The following is a 15599-nucleotide window of genomic DNA, read 5'->3' on the forward strand; positions in this document are numbered from 1 at the left end:
GCAACCGGATCAAGTTAAAAATATTATTCATTTAGCACACTACACACATGCTCACAGTAGCAGACAGATTTTAATGTGCTGGATAGTAAAGACAGAATCAGATGTATGCATTTCTCCTAATGAGGATAAAACCATTAACTTGATTTGAACTATTACTAGCTTCATGAAAACTTCAGGGACAAGCCAAGCAGACGAAACTCACTGTATGTCCCAATACGCATTTGGACTAAGCCAAACAACACTTTTTCGGTAACCGCCCTTACACGGTCAAAACAAAACCCTTTCTCTAAGTATCTGAATTCTTCGAGCGCTCAACCGCGCACAATTCCAAACACATGTCCACAACACACAAATATTAGCATAGAGCACTGACAACATAAACAAAGAAGAAGAAAGTATTTACATGTTAAGCCGTTAACCGCACGCACGTCCCAACATATGTTTACAAAGAAGGACGCTGGTCAGCATTTAAGAATTACAGACGAAAGTAGGGAAAGCTATAGGGATGCTTGTAAATATTTTGAACATATTAATCAAACAAGCACGATATAACTTAATTTTAAATAAACTTGAGGGGTTTGACATTAAAACAACCATTTACTGATGTCTGATAAGCACTTCTCCAGAGAAAAAAATGTTTCTACTAAGACCATGAAGTGGTCTACAGACATTCATTCAATGAAATATAAATCCGATGAATAGCCGCACTGTTCTCTAATCGCATGGGCAATCATTATTTGATGTTGGATTGTTTTTTATTACTCATAAATAGATTTAATAGATATGTTGCTTTTTTGTATTACATTCACATGCAGTCCTCACGGTAAATCGAATTCATCTAAAAATAAAACGAGCGTTAACAGGAACACGACCAGAAACTAAAAATTGTGTAATACGTAGTTAACGCGAAAAATAGATATTACTCTCTTCTGTTCATCAGTTAAAAACAACAGAATGTTATTGAATTAAGTAAAACAATGCGATTTAAGGTCACTGAACTGAAGAGCACACATAAATCCAACTCATACGATATAATTAAATTTTGAATTAGCTCAATTACATTTTTAGGATTTTGTCATTTGAGTCTTTCACTGATGTCTGCGAGCATAATTCTAGACAATACATTGTGTCTCATAAGAGTGGTTGTTATAAATGGAGCAAAGCTCAGACAGGAACATCAAATCAATGCAATGTCCCGGTGTCATCTTTTATTGATAATGCATCCTAGGATCCTTTCTGAAATTTAAACATGAATATATAATTTAATTGCTCGTCTGTTGAAGTAATTCAACCCAGTTAGAAAATATCTAAATTTGACCGAAAATGACCTATATTAAAGCTTAAAACTAGCCACACAATTATTCTCTGGCAGGCCTAAAATATAACGTTTTAAATTTACATTACTGTTAGATAACTGCTTTTTGTATTGTGACAGCTATAGCACTTTGATGCAGGCACTGCCTAGGTCATACTAATCAAACAAGCACAATATGATCCAATTTTGAACTTACTTAAAGCTGTAATCTCACAGATAAATCGTTTTGACATTTTTTTTATTTTTTTTAATTTATTTTTTTAAATCAGCCAATTAGTGCGTTAGTGTCTTGAACCCAGTGATAAATGACTGCTGACAAAAGATTAGATCGCAATTTATACTATTGTATTTGATTTATGATTAAAGGCGTTACTTACACTTTGAGAAAAGGGCAATTTACGGCAGTTTACCAAACAAATGATATCTGTTCTATTGTGAGTCATCTAATACGACTGAATTGAAGGCATTGGTGCCAAAATAAGCTGATTCTGAGAGCTTTTATGGATCATTTTAAGGTTTTGACACTTGAAAAACCTATTAATCATTTGCTGCTGTCTCAGGAGTATAGGGATTTTTTCTGAATGTTAGTTAAAAGGTATTACCGAATTGAGGAAGCAATACTTGAAACATATTACAATACTGTACTTCTTAGTCTAGTGTATCTTAAATTGTTTTATTACCTACATCACATTATGCCAGTGTTTATACAAAGTATAATTATATCATGTGTAAAAAGTAATGGAATCGAGAAACGGAAAATAAAAAATGGAATTTCTATCCTGTATAAGGTTATCAAATCCCACCCCTTATATCAGCTGTAATTACGGAATATCGGTAAATATTTGGACTTAAATTCTGACTACCACTTAAAATTGAACTGGAATCCGGCGGGAATGATATTTAATGTACACATAATGTTAATCTAATGATCATGTATCATTCACTTCATTTACTCTATTAGTCAGTATATAATAACAAGTAATCCGATTAGCTACATATTGACTTTATATTGTACCGTAAGTTGATTTTGAAATATAGTTGTCATCATGTATTTATATTCTCATTGGCATTTTGCTCAGATGCATTTTTAAAAGATAAACTTTACGAGTTTCTAAGCTGTTCTCAGACACGCATTACAATGGAATAATAAATGAAAGTGCTGTTGGCTATACAATAAAATTGCCTGGTTTCATAACCGTAGATAAACCAATATGTACTTAATATATGAATATTGCTTTCATCTCGTTTAACGCTAGTGTAAAGTTAATTTAATAAAATGCGATATTCTCTGAGGACGTTAAGCCTACTTGTAGAAAGTAAATTAAGACATGATCTTTAAGTTAACACAGTTCCACTTTCTTCGTAATTTTCTGTTCCCCTCGGTTCCTCACCAAGATTTGTTTATTCCTCTTCGGCTTACTTTAAAATTTACATTAACGTTTCAATCTTATGGACGAATTTAAATACAGTGCAGAATTTTAAACCGCACAACACCATGCATCCACTTTTGTAATCACGGCACTTAACAATTTAGCACTTAGGACTGTTCGCGGTGATAAGATACAAATGAAATAGTTTTCTAATAATATCGTAATGATAACGTAATCACGGCACTTGTAATTCTTTAAACATGTAATGTCAAAATGTATATCTAACGATATCTAGTTTCGAGTTGCGGTCCGAAAGTCTACTGCATATAGCCTAAAATATCGCATGAACGCAAGGGTATTTAATTCTCTGTAACATCGTTGCTCTTAGCTTGCGTACCTTATTCCCTTTATCACTAGATTTTGATTTAGTATATTGTACCTTGTTTTATCTATTGAATGATATCCCTAGTGTAAATTGTGTTTTTAGAGCTATTGATTGGTTTGTATTGCATTACTCCTAGCATCCAAGGATGCGAATATGAAGCCTAAAATATGCACTAAAGGGCAATTAAAGAGGTTATAAGGTTTTATTTCGAAATTGTATTACATTTAAACTATTAATCTGAGCACCGTTTATCCGAAATTATCCCTATTTTGATTGTTTTTTGCTCCGATTTCATTTCTACTTTGTTTAATTAAAATCTATATCAATAATGCAAAATAGCTATTCAAAATTTATAGTTATTTCAAAGTCAAAATTACAGTCCCAATTGGTATTTCACACCCATTTATGAATCATTGCTTCGAAATCAGTCATCTCATAGTTTTCACAGGTGTACACCATTGATCTATTTTGTCATACAGTAAAACTGTTATCGCTCGAGGACGCCAGGATATATATCAATTTGCCTCATTTGTTGTTAATTCTCTTCATTTTATGCTTTTAATATAAAGTACACTATTAGAGCTGCACTCTCACAGATTGAACGTTTTAACATTTTTTTTTATTTGTTGTCTTGGAACGAGCCAATTTTTGCGAAAATCCATGGAACCAGTTATATAAGACTGCTGACAAAAAATAAGATCGCAGATTTTTTTAATTAAGTTCAAAAACTAATGTTTTATGCATATTTCTTAAACCGTTAGTAACGGTTTAAGCCATAAATCATTAATTTTCGAACGGAAATATGACAATGTACGATCTGAGTTTTTGTCAGCAAACTTTTATCACTGGTTTGCAGGTATTTATGCAAAACTTTGCTCTTTCCAAGACAAAAATTAAAAAAGTTGTAAAAATGGTATATCTGTGAGAGTGCAGCTTTAATATCAGAATGATACATTATTTTAGAATTGCAGCTATGTGCATCTCGTGCACCTTATTGCGAAAACTCATTTCGATATGTTTACCTTGCTTTCAGCAATTAAGTTCTACATACCTGAGAGGTTTTACCCCACTTCACAAGACGATAGAACAATATAACTCCTCGGAACAATGTTTTGAACGATCAGTGAGTACATGCTATTAAGTAGTAATTAAATGCGAACGTATCGCTCTTTTAATGTGTAAGTTGTTACCTAGGCCTAAAACAAATGCCTTGGTTAAGGTAACATCCTTTTCAAAAATAGGTAGGGTAGGTAGGTGTTTTTTTTGTTGTTTTTTTATTTGGCTTTATATAAGAATGTAATTGTCATCATTGGAGAATGTTGTAAAAGTAATCTTCTGTATAAAGCTTTCAAGGTTTTAAACTACAGTTGAACCCCGTTGGCTTATACTCAATGGAACCAGCGAAAATACCTCGAGATTCGAGGAGTTCGAGCCAAGCAGGAACTCTTACATTCAGTTTAAAGAAATCGGTCCTTTAGATCCAGTTCGAGCCAAAGAGGAAATCGAGCCCAACGGGGTTTGTCTGTACATATTTAAACATTTTTTTATTTATGTTTTACAAACTGACTTAAAATAAACGGTAGGGTCGGCGCCTATATCGTAGGTAGGATCGGGTAACCCACACCAAATGTATTTTTTAGGCCTTATTTCTAACATGCGGGCACGGTGTATGGGGATATGGATACTATTCGAGTAAGATTCTGGCTACCAGTGTTTGTGTCCACTTTAAAAGCAATCATCACAAACGCACACGAACATTTCGATTGGATAGAGTCCAGCACATGGTTACCATATAACAATTCATATTCATGTAGGATTTCGGCGTTTGAATGCAAATATGTTTTTATTTCAATTCCATTTAAGCCTTTCTTCGTAAAGTTAAATCGCCTACACGCGCACATCTACGGATGGATACATCAGATGCCGATTGTATAAAACTTTGTTTAGTTGTCTTCTGTTGTATTTTGATTACGGGGCAAGTTTACACTATTACCCACAGTGGCTCAGGGAGAGCAATATTTGATAAGCACATAGATAGCTTATCAATCTTCTGCTCCCTGTGTGTAGGAATGTTGAAATGAATGTAATTGGTAACTTGTCATTATTGTATACATATTGACCAATCAACATTCAACATTTAAACCTTTCTTGTTTTGGTCCTTTAAACTCGCTTTGCACTGTGCTGGTTCCTTACTGCATAAAAAGACCGGAAAAGGAGCGGATAACTGCCTTTCCTTAATGTTAACAGACTATCCCATTTATTTACAGTTATATCTTTGCACAGACATAAAACTTTGTCTCGCATTTTATTAAGTCATTACTTACATCAACTTGATGTCCGAATAATTTAGAAACGTAATCACATCTCTAAAAAAGCGTAATAAATGTCATTCAATCTCGTTATCGATGTAGTTCATGAACTAGGGACTAGACGCCAGATGGTCTTAAAATCGGCAAATACAGCATTTCCTCTAAAAAAAAGTCTAGAAATGGTAATGCGAGCTAGTAGGAGGCCGATAATACATCATTTTACATGATTAAAAATATTTAAAAAAAACCCACAACAATCATGTTGCTCATTTGAGTTACCCTGTTTAAAAATAGCGCAATATGGTTTCCAATTTTACATCATATCTGTTCATTAGATAAATATACTGACGCCTTTTTAAAACTTATTAGAGTTAACGTAGTAGGCAACCCAATTGGAAAAATGCGCAAAAACTGCGAACGTATCATGTTTAGTAAGCGATGTGATACATCAGTAGGTATGACTTAATGCGGTGTACACAGAGATGTCAATTTTAAGTTTTTTATTTGTTTTCATTTTTTTATCTTGCAATTGAATAATCTGGTGTCTAGTCCCTTTAACTGTAATTTCCAACTTTTGGTTTGTACGCCAAATACGTCCATGGAATCTTAATGAAATGATGGATAGAATTCAGGGATATTTTTGTTTTGTGTTTTTAGCCTGCTTTTCTCAGGTATCTACTCGTTAGTCTTTATTTAGCTCAACAACAGACTAAATCTGTTTCTCGGGAATTGTTTTCGCATTAAATTAATAAAGAAATCGACTTCTTTTTACCATGGTAACCGACCGTCTGTTTCAGGTCATTTGTCCCCAGGAGAGTGCAGAATTACGTCGAAGTCCTGTTTTACGATTATTGTTCAGACATTGTTACGAATACGGTAGGGTCAGGGACAATGGGAGAAGAAAATAACAAGCCAAAACATTTCTTTATTGATGCGTTTATTGTTTGAAAGTGTTGATGAATGATACGAGTAAGTCAGTAAGGTCATTCAAAACAAAAAGGCTTTATTTCGAAAATCAGGATTGCTCGTGAAAGCAACTCGTGACAGTGAAAAGTCCAGTAACCAAGCAATTTATAATAGTGTCTTTAATGGCACAAGGGTTAGTTTAGTTTAAACATATTTATTGTACAACGATTGTGAAACAAGTTATTACAACATTATATTAATCACTCTCGTTGGCACGATTTTCCGCGAGAGTGTGGTCTTGTGTTGTGGGGGAAACCGGAGAACCCGGAGAAAACCCACTTGTCCGGCTTGGTGACCACAAACCAAACTCACATGCGCCCAAGCCGGGAATCGATCCCGGGTCGCCTAGGTGAGAAGCGAGTGCGCTAAGCACTGCGCTAACCGGACAACTAAGGGTTAAGCCTAAACGCAGAATGGCTGAGGCCTAAAAAATACAAGGAGTAATGCCCTAAACGCGTAAGACGTACAAGGACTAAGCCCTAAAACGCACGCAGATAAAGGCCCAAAACATACCAGACGCACAAGGACTAAGGCCTGAAAAATTGGCTCGTTCTAAGACAAAAAATAAAAAAAAGTTGTTAAAACGTTCAATCTGTAAGAGTGCAGCTTTAAGGCCTGATGCGCATTAGAATAAAAGCATTAAGGCCTAAATGGTAAACGGAATAAGACCTTAAACGCACAAGGATTAAGGCCTAAGCGCACAAGGATTAAGGTCTAAACGCACAAGGATTACGGCCTAAGCGCACAAGGATTAAGGTCTTAACGCACAAGGATTACGGCCGATATGCACAAGTATAAAGGCCTAAAACGCAAAGGATTATTGCCAAAAACACACAAGGATTAAGGCCATACACGCATAATGATTTAGGCCTTAAATGCACAATGGTAAATGCCCTAAACGCACAAGGATTAAGGCCTAAAACGCACAAGGATTAATGCCTAAACGGAACGAGAAATACCGCCTAAAGAGCACAAGAACTTAGGCCTAAAACGGACAATGATTAAGGCCTAAAATACACAAGGACTATGGCCTTAAAAAACAATAATAAAGGCCTAAAACACAGAACGATTAATGCCAAAAATGCACAAAGGATAAGGGCCTAAAATGCACAATGGTTAAGACCTAAAACGCACAAGGATTTAAGGCCTAAAAAGCACAAGAATTAAGGCCTAAAACGCACATTGATTAATGCCTAAAATGCACAATGGCCTGAAATCCACTAGGATTACTGCCTAAACGCACAAGGATTATGGCCTAAATGCTAACAGAAATAAGGCCTAAAACGCACATTGATTAATGCCTAAAATGCACTAAAGATGGATTCAGGCCTAAAATGCACACTGGTTAAGACCTAAAACGCAGAAGGATTAAGGCATAAAATGCACAAGGGTTAGGGCCTTAAACGCACAAGGATTACGGCCTAAAATGCACAAGTATTAAGGCATAAACCGCACAAGGATTAAGGCCTAAAACGCAAAGGATTACGGCCTCAAATGCACAATGATAACGGCCTAAAACGCACAAGGATTAAGGCCTATAATGCACAAGGATTAGGACATAAAATGCACAAGGATTACCGCCTAAACGCACATAGATTACCGCCTAAAAAGCACAAGGATTAAGGCCTTAAACGCACAAGGATTACGGCCTAAAATGCACAAGGATTAAGGCCTGAAACGCACAAGGATTACGGCCTAAAATGCACAATGATTAAGGCCTAAACGCAAAAGGATTAAAGTTTAAAACGCATACAGATTAAGGGCTTAAAAACACAAGGATAATACCCTTAAACTCCATATCCTGAATGTCCGTTGTAAATTGACCACATGACCAAGTCAGCAATTAGGAACAATTGATGGATGAGGAATAATTACGTGACGAAGCGTTCCTCCTATTTTTGAACAAATGAGAATTTCAACAAATTTCAGTTGCTCTAACAACGAAAATTAATTTGAAAATTGAAGGAAAATGTGTTAGATGCCTCGAGTGTAATGTTTCCTTCTCGTCTTAAATTGAATTACATTTCCAGAACTTCAACCTAATATTGGTGAGTGAGTGCCAACGGTTTTCTAGCTTTGTTTTTCGGTTGAAGAATTTTTACTTTAATTCAAATGTGTTTTAACAACCTTGTCGTTAAAGTTTTCAAACATATCCGTTCGCTAGGCAATAAGCATAAAGAGCGACCAGTGGACATTTAGTAACACATTTCCGTTCAAGTTGTAAAAAAATCGCCTTGATAATGAGCGTTAAGTTTAAATTTAAAAGCATTTGTGGATTTAATGCGTTTTCATGTCACGAGGATTAATTTCCCGCAGCGTTTGGGTAGTGGATAAACTAGAAAAACTTCAAATGTTTGTACTCGTATGATTTTATGAACACGATTTTATTTTAGATCTGCATATCTAATGTTCCGGAATGCTTGGAATTACAAAATATATACGCCCGTTGTACCGTGTTTTCGTAACATGTTTTTGTCTTAAAGCTGCACTTGCACAGATATTCCATTTTTACAACTTTTTTGCGTAAATATCTGCAAACCAATGATAAAAGATTGCTGGCAGAAAGTCAGATAGCAGATTTTTTTCGACCCGTTTCATTGTAAATAAATGGTTATATATGCAACAAAATGCAATGGCATTATTTTATTCATAACGGTTATGACGTCGTTTGATCAAAATTTCACGCAATATTCCTATTAATCATCTAATCAATTCTGTTTTTGTTTTAAGTAAAAGAAAAAAATATTTGTTTCATTGTAAGATATATCACTTCGTGAACACCAAAAGTAAATATTTCACGAGTGGCACGGCTCACTTTGGGTGCTCATTCGGTGAAATATCTTGAAATCTTACAATGAAAGAAACAATTTTCCTCTATATCCACTTTTACCGCAAATTATGAGCGTTGTCCTTGAAAACATTGTGCGAATTGCAAATGTTTTAACGTCTTTCTCTACCCGCGGGCTGTTCGTGCAATCACTCTCATCTTTCATTTGAAACACTCGTAAAGTAATTTACGAGAATTTAAAGAGAATTTAGTAAACTGTTTTTAAATGTTTACACGACATTAAACGCCCTCGCTCATGCTGAAAAAAATCTCAAAGAACAAAACAAGTTATTTTTCAGTCTCAATTTCAACTCATTTTAATAAATAACACTATAAATGCAGGTTTCAAAATCGAGTTTTTTTACCGATTTTTAAAAGTCATTCTCTCAAAGATTGATGTGTGCTTTTGAAATAAGGTATTTGATTATGTTTAAATTAATTGAGTATAACCTATATTTTGAGTGGCTTCTTAATTAAATTTTGACACTGTTATGTTTTTCTTGAGTATTTCGACACAATTTCTTTCATTTAACTTATTCCTAGAAGCATTGTCTTTAACATCATTTCTGATGAAGTTTTAAAATGAGTTGATAATGAGATTAAGAAAAAATATATATTTTTTTGTGATATTGCTGATAGTACGCAAATTATTCCCTTTGAAAAAAACCAGACAAGCTTAAAAAATATGGCGGCATGCAGTTTTCTTTGAAAGACTTTTCTTCCGATATGAGAACATTACAACGATGGTAAGAATAAAACTTGAGATTCTTATTAGTTAAATTGCGCTTAAAGGGACTAGACACCAGATGGTCCCAAAATCGGCAAATATTGTATTTCCTCAAAACAAGCCTAGAATTGTCTAAGGATTAACGTTTAGACAAATCAGGTACATTTTGAATTGCTAAAACTAAGCAAAAACTGCGAAAGATGCATGTATCGTAAGCGATGTGATTAATCGATAAGTAAGCTTCAATGCGTTTTACACAAGGATGCCAATTTTTTGACAATTTTCTTTTTTTTCCATGCAATAGTATCATCTGGAGTTTAGTCCCTTTTATATAAATAATTGGCTACCGATAACTGCATCAAATGCATCGTACACTATGGTATGCAGACATTTTCAGCCCCGTTTGCGAATAATAACAAAAATAAATTCTTCGCGATTTTTTTTTTTATAAAAACACACACTTTAGGACGCCAATATGGCTAAGAATCTGGCGGAACGAAACTTTTTATATTGGTATTTATAATTAGCATGGTAGTCTCAAACGCAGTGGCTGAATTTCTTGATATTTTTTTTGCATTATAATTACTTGGAACATTTAGTTTTTGCTAATCAAAGAGTAGATTCACACCTATCCCTAAGATAAACATTCCAGGTATAACGGAGACAGGAAGAGTTCACAGCCTGGTTTTGAGATGAAATATAATATATAAGTGTTATTAAGATAAATAAAGTGATATCGTATCACGTTGTATTCTTATATTCTTAACCCGCTATTCAGTAGCCTCAGGCGTGGTTTTAGGTCTGACCATCCAACTAACTCAAACTCAAACTCATCCCGCCCAAATCTCTCGAAGCTTCTTAAGTCCCTTATAACAGGATTAAGCTAAGCTCACTATTTTAGTTTTTCAAACATTTGCGTAATATTTACATCTTTAAGAGTTTATATACTTGAGATAGGAGTTATCGTTATGATAATCAAAATAAACCATTTTTCAATTATAAAAAAAACAAAACAGTTTAAGGATGTATTTTGGCTAATTGAAATAAGTTACATAAGCCTGTTTAGCTTAAGAAGGACCAAGGAATTTTGGCCTGAAGATTAACACAAGAGAAGCAGAGAAACAAAATGATGATTGAATACGTAAAAATACTGTTGGAACACTTCCCTTATTTTGAAGCGGTTATCCCAACGTTGCTAATAAATACATATTGTTACGCCTGTGCGGTATGTTTATAAACGGTCAGCTGTGTTGTTTTGTATGTTTTGTGACTCTGGTTAGGTGTCTGTTTTGCTTTGACCTTGTGTTTTATAACGAGCCATTGTTAAAGGTTGGTATACTGGACATGTACCTATAGTTGTCATTGTAATACTGGACATGTACCTATAGTTGTCATTGTAATACTGGACATGTACCTATAGTTGTCATTGTAATACTGGACATGTACCTATAGTTGTCATTGTAATACTGGACATGTACCTATAGTTGTCATTGTAATATTATCACACATTTAAAAGCAATATTTAGCTATGGCACATAGTCATATAAAAACATAGAAGACAAAGGAATACGAAACACAGACCTACAGAAAGCACAGTTACCATCAAGTTTAGTTGATCTGAATAAGTTTGGAATAGCGATACGAAGAGATATGCAAGGCAGCCCACTCGAATTGATTTTCTAACACCAGACATACTGTCAAATTATCGTAAGATGCCACTCACATCCCAGCCATCTATTATATAATGCCCTTTCGAATTTTAATCATTTTAAATTTACGACGCTATTTACTTATACCACTCGATAGTTATTGAACGTTGTCCTTGACAACAAAGTATAAAACAGCTCCGCCACCCACTTACTGCTGGATTAAACTAATATACTCGCGCCAACGCGGTCATTATCAGTAATTCAAATAAATGGTGGTGTGGGTGAAGTCACTATTACATTACTAAGACATATTGGGAGTTATTTGTCTCATAGCAACCAAAACAGACGTGCATGCTCCAGTCTATCTTGTCCAAATGACATTTAAAGGCGAGAATTACTCGCATTAACTTAAGAAGCTTATGTTTGGACATCGGTGACACAACTAATGAATATTGCTAGAAAAAAATAATCCCAGAAGCCAATGCAGAATGACATTGCTATACTTTACTGTACTCTTGTGGACAACGTATTATGTTTCTATTTCTGCTTTATAATTCAAATGATTGTGTCTGCTTTAGGGATTGGTGACAGATTTCTTCGCTATTTTCCTCAATTAACAATGAATGGAATTTGTTTCTATGTTTGTTTCATCATTAAATAGTCGTAAAGGCATACATCAATTTTGGACGATACAGGTTCTTCCAGGTTGTACAAAATCTATATAAAAAATAATCAGAAGTTCAACATCTGTTATATCGCTCGTGTAAAAACGTTAGATAATGATCTCGAATTAAACATATGTATAGTTGTATATTTGATCGGAAATCGGCTTTAATCTCTACTTCAGAAGATATCTAAATTCTGATAGCTTCGCAAAAAACAACAACTTATCAAAACATTTTTTTTTGCGAGGGCAAACGCCAGTGTAAACACCTTAAGGTCTTTCTCATCAAGTAGGCCGTCTGCTGTAAACCTTTTAGCAGGCCGTCTACTGTATCATTTTACAGCGTTCGATCAAGACGAGAGCCAATTTGCTGATGGACAGCACATTACATTGACCGCCAAGAAGCAGAACTCAGAAGTGTGGCTAATTTAGTTGTTGACAAACGTATTTAGATCGGTTTCCTTTGGTCGTGATAGTATTGTAAGGGGAAACTCACGTTCTGCACGCGCACGGTTGATAAAAAAACATACGGTTTAAATTACAGTTAAAATACTCTACTTGTGCATATTCTCACAGTGATCATGTGTACCAAGTTCAATATCAATACAATCAAAAATACTAAAACTAAAATCAACAGAGACATTGCGCAAGGTGAGACTTTGATTCCTTGCTTTTTTACACGCAGATAAGATAAACAGATGAGATATACAGATGTTCACATTCAAATTCTGGTATAGGGTTGGTTATAGTTTGTAATTGCATTCAAAATGATAAAGAACCAATATTGATTGATTTTTTTAAAAAGAATTGGATATTATTATATGTAATAAATTCAGCAACATTCTGATTTTAAATTAGATACACTCCTTAAATATGTATTACTGTCAACAAGAATAGTACATGTACATGCTTCTTAGATCAGAAACAACTGAGCTTAATACAGATTAGAATACAACATACATGTTCAGCCAATGAGATTGCAGATAGGCAACCATTAAGTAGTAGACTCAATCATTAAGAATTTCAACGTTCGCGCGTGTTTAAAGGTCCGCCTACTTGCCAATCATCCGATACGCACTCCCTGCGTCAGATTTTGCGTCGACAATGTATCAGTCAATAAGGTTGTATTCTAAGTCAGTTAGATGACATGAAGTGAATTCTTAATGATTAAGAAAGACTCGTTCGCGCACTCCGCCCATTCTTAATCATGAAGAATTCACTTCATGGCATGTAATTATTACTTATACAACTAACGTGTTAGAATACAAGTCTTTTGATCATGATCAAATTAACTAAAACAAAATTCATAGAATTCTAATAATTACCCGCTGCTTATTTAATGTATTATACTAAACCCAACTACCATTAAATCTTATAAAAAGTAATCTTACATGAACAGTACCTTGAACAGACGAATATTAGTTTAAATATCCTGTTTTACAATACGCGTTTCATCTGAATGATGATATTATGCAATATGAAAGATAAAACAACAATATTAAAACAAAAGAGTGTAACAGCTTGAAACGTTATTAAAAGATCTGTTTCATGCATTGAATAGGAATAAAATAGACAGCTTTGTTTTAATAACTTTATTCCAGACAACAGTGAAATAGTAACATTGCTCAATCCAGAACATTGTAAAGAAATCGCCAACAAATTTAATGACATGCATTAAGGATAATGTATCTAATTTGTTGAATACCATACAGCCAATGAGATTTTCTTTTTCGTCAGTTAAATCATAAAAATGAAACAACAGGGGCAGGCCTAGTATTTGTTTAAAAAAACAACAACAACATGCTATGATTTGGCTTAATGGTAAGAGACATCAAGGGTGTCTTAAGATTCACATAATGTACAATGTAATAGCAATGGGAACTGTTTAATGGCGATGGTAGACACATATCTTAAGTATTTTATTACATAGCATGATATGCTTTAAAAGCTATAACCCTGAACAATTACGATATATATTGCCACTAATTCCATGACCATGACAACACAAATAGTTAAAAATTACACCAATCATCTTAATCCTTTTATACAACAATTAATTGTGTTAAACACGTAGTAACACATATACAACCTACTCCGCACAGTTCATATACTACACACATATAATCTGAATTACACTGCACAATTCTTTTTAAATATATCTTAGTCATGTATGACTCTGCTCAATTGGTTTAATACACATGTGAAACCTGTATTACTTTGAAAAAAATCCTTTCATAAACACATAGATCTTTAATACTTTGCACAATTCCTTTACTAAACATGTAAATCTTGAATTGCTCTGCACAATTCCTTTACTAAACATGTAAATCTTGAATTGCTCTGCACAATTCCTTTACTAAGCATGTAAATCTTGAATTACTCTGCACAATTCCTTTACTAAACATGTAAATCTTGAATTGCTCTGCACAATTCCTTTACTAAACATGTTAATCTTGAATGACTCTGCCCAAATCATTTACTAAATATGTAAATCTTACATTACTCTGCATCATTCCGTTAATGAACATTTAAATCCTGAATTACTCTAATAAATTCCTTAAATCCTAAATCCTAAATAAGTAAAACCTGTATTACTCTGCAAAACTCATTTAATATTCATGTAAAACCTGGATTACACTGGATAACTCCATTAACAATCCTTTCATAAACATGTTAAATCTGCATTACTCTGCACTTTTCCTCTAATAAACTTTAAAACCTGCATTACTCTGCACAACTCCTTTAATAAACATGCAAAACCTGCATTATTCTGCACTATTCCTTTCATAAACATGTAAAACCTGCATTACTCTCTACTTTTCTTTTAATTAACATGTTAAAGCTGCATGACTCTGCATTTTTCCTTTAATGAACATGTAAAACCCGCATTACTCTTCACTTTTCTTTTAATTAACATGTTAAAGCTGCGTTACTCTGCACTTTTCCTTTAATGAACATGTTAAACCTGCATTTCTCTTAACAGTTTCAACCACCTAACAGAAGCTGATCAAGCACATTAAATACAAAAAAAGAATGCATGCTAAATTGCATCGACCACACGTAAGCATAATTTTTTTTGCATTCGGTTTTGTATACCACAATAGATAATAATCAAATTCGATTCAAATACTTGCAACAACATCACAACTCGCATACAACGTTGTCATAATTTATGATTAACGACCTCGTGTTTTCATATCATAATGGGATCGTACTTCCTTAGAATTGTTCATCGAAAAATAATTTCAGATAATAGACCTGCAGAGCAATATCATTCACTTAAGAACCATCAAGAAACAAAAACACTTCTTTTTATTTTGTACATATAAGTATTTACAATTTATTGCGTTTATCATACCGTCAGCACATTATGATATATCTACAAG

The 15599-nt window shown here is 34.0% G+C and overlaps 1 protein-coding gene across 4 annotated transcripts in view; it reads right to left on the bottom strand.

Moving 5' to 3' along the window:
* Positions 1-15599, bottom strand: part of LOC128203111 (substance-K receptor-like) — a 197468-nt gene that overhangs the window by 13694 nt on the left and 168175 nt on the right. The window contains exon 1 of one of the 4 annotated variants that reach the window (XM_052904389.1): positions 404-414. The exons of the other annotated variants lie outside the window; for them this stretch is intronic. The gene's annotated coding sequence lies outside the window, so the exon portion shown is untranslated. Of the gene's footprint in view, positions 1-403; positions 415-15599 lie in introns of those variants that run through there. 4 annotated transcript variants of the gene reach the window in all.

Source organism: Mya arenaria, chromosome 9 (assembly GCF_026914265.1).
Source record: "Mya arenaria isolate MELC-2E11 chromosome 9, ASM2691426v1".
NCBI classification, from domain to species: domain Eukaryota; kingdom Metazoa; phylum Mollusca; class Bivalvia; order Myida; family Myidae; genus Mya; species Mya arenaria.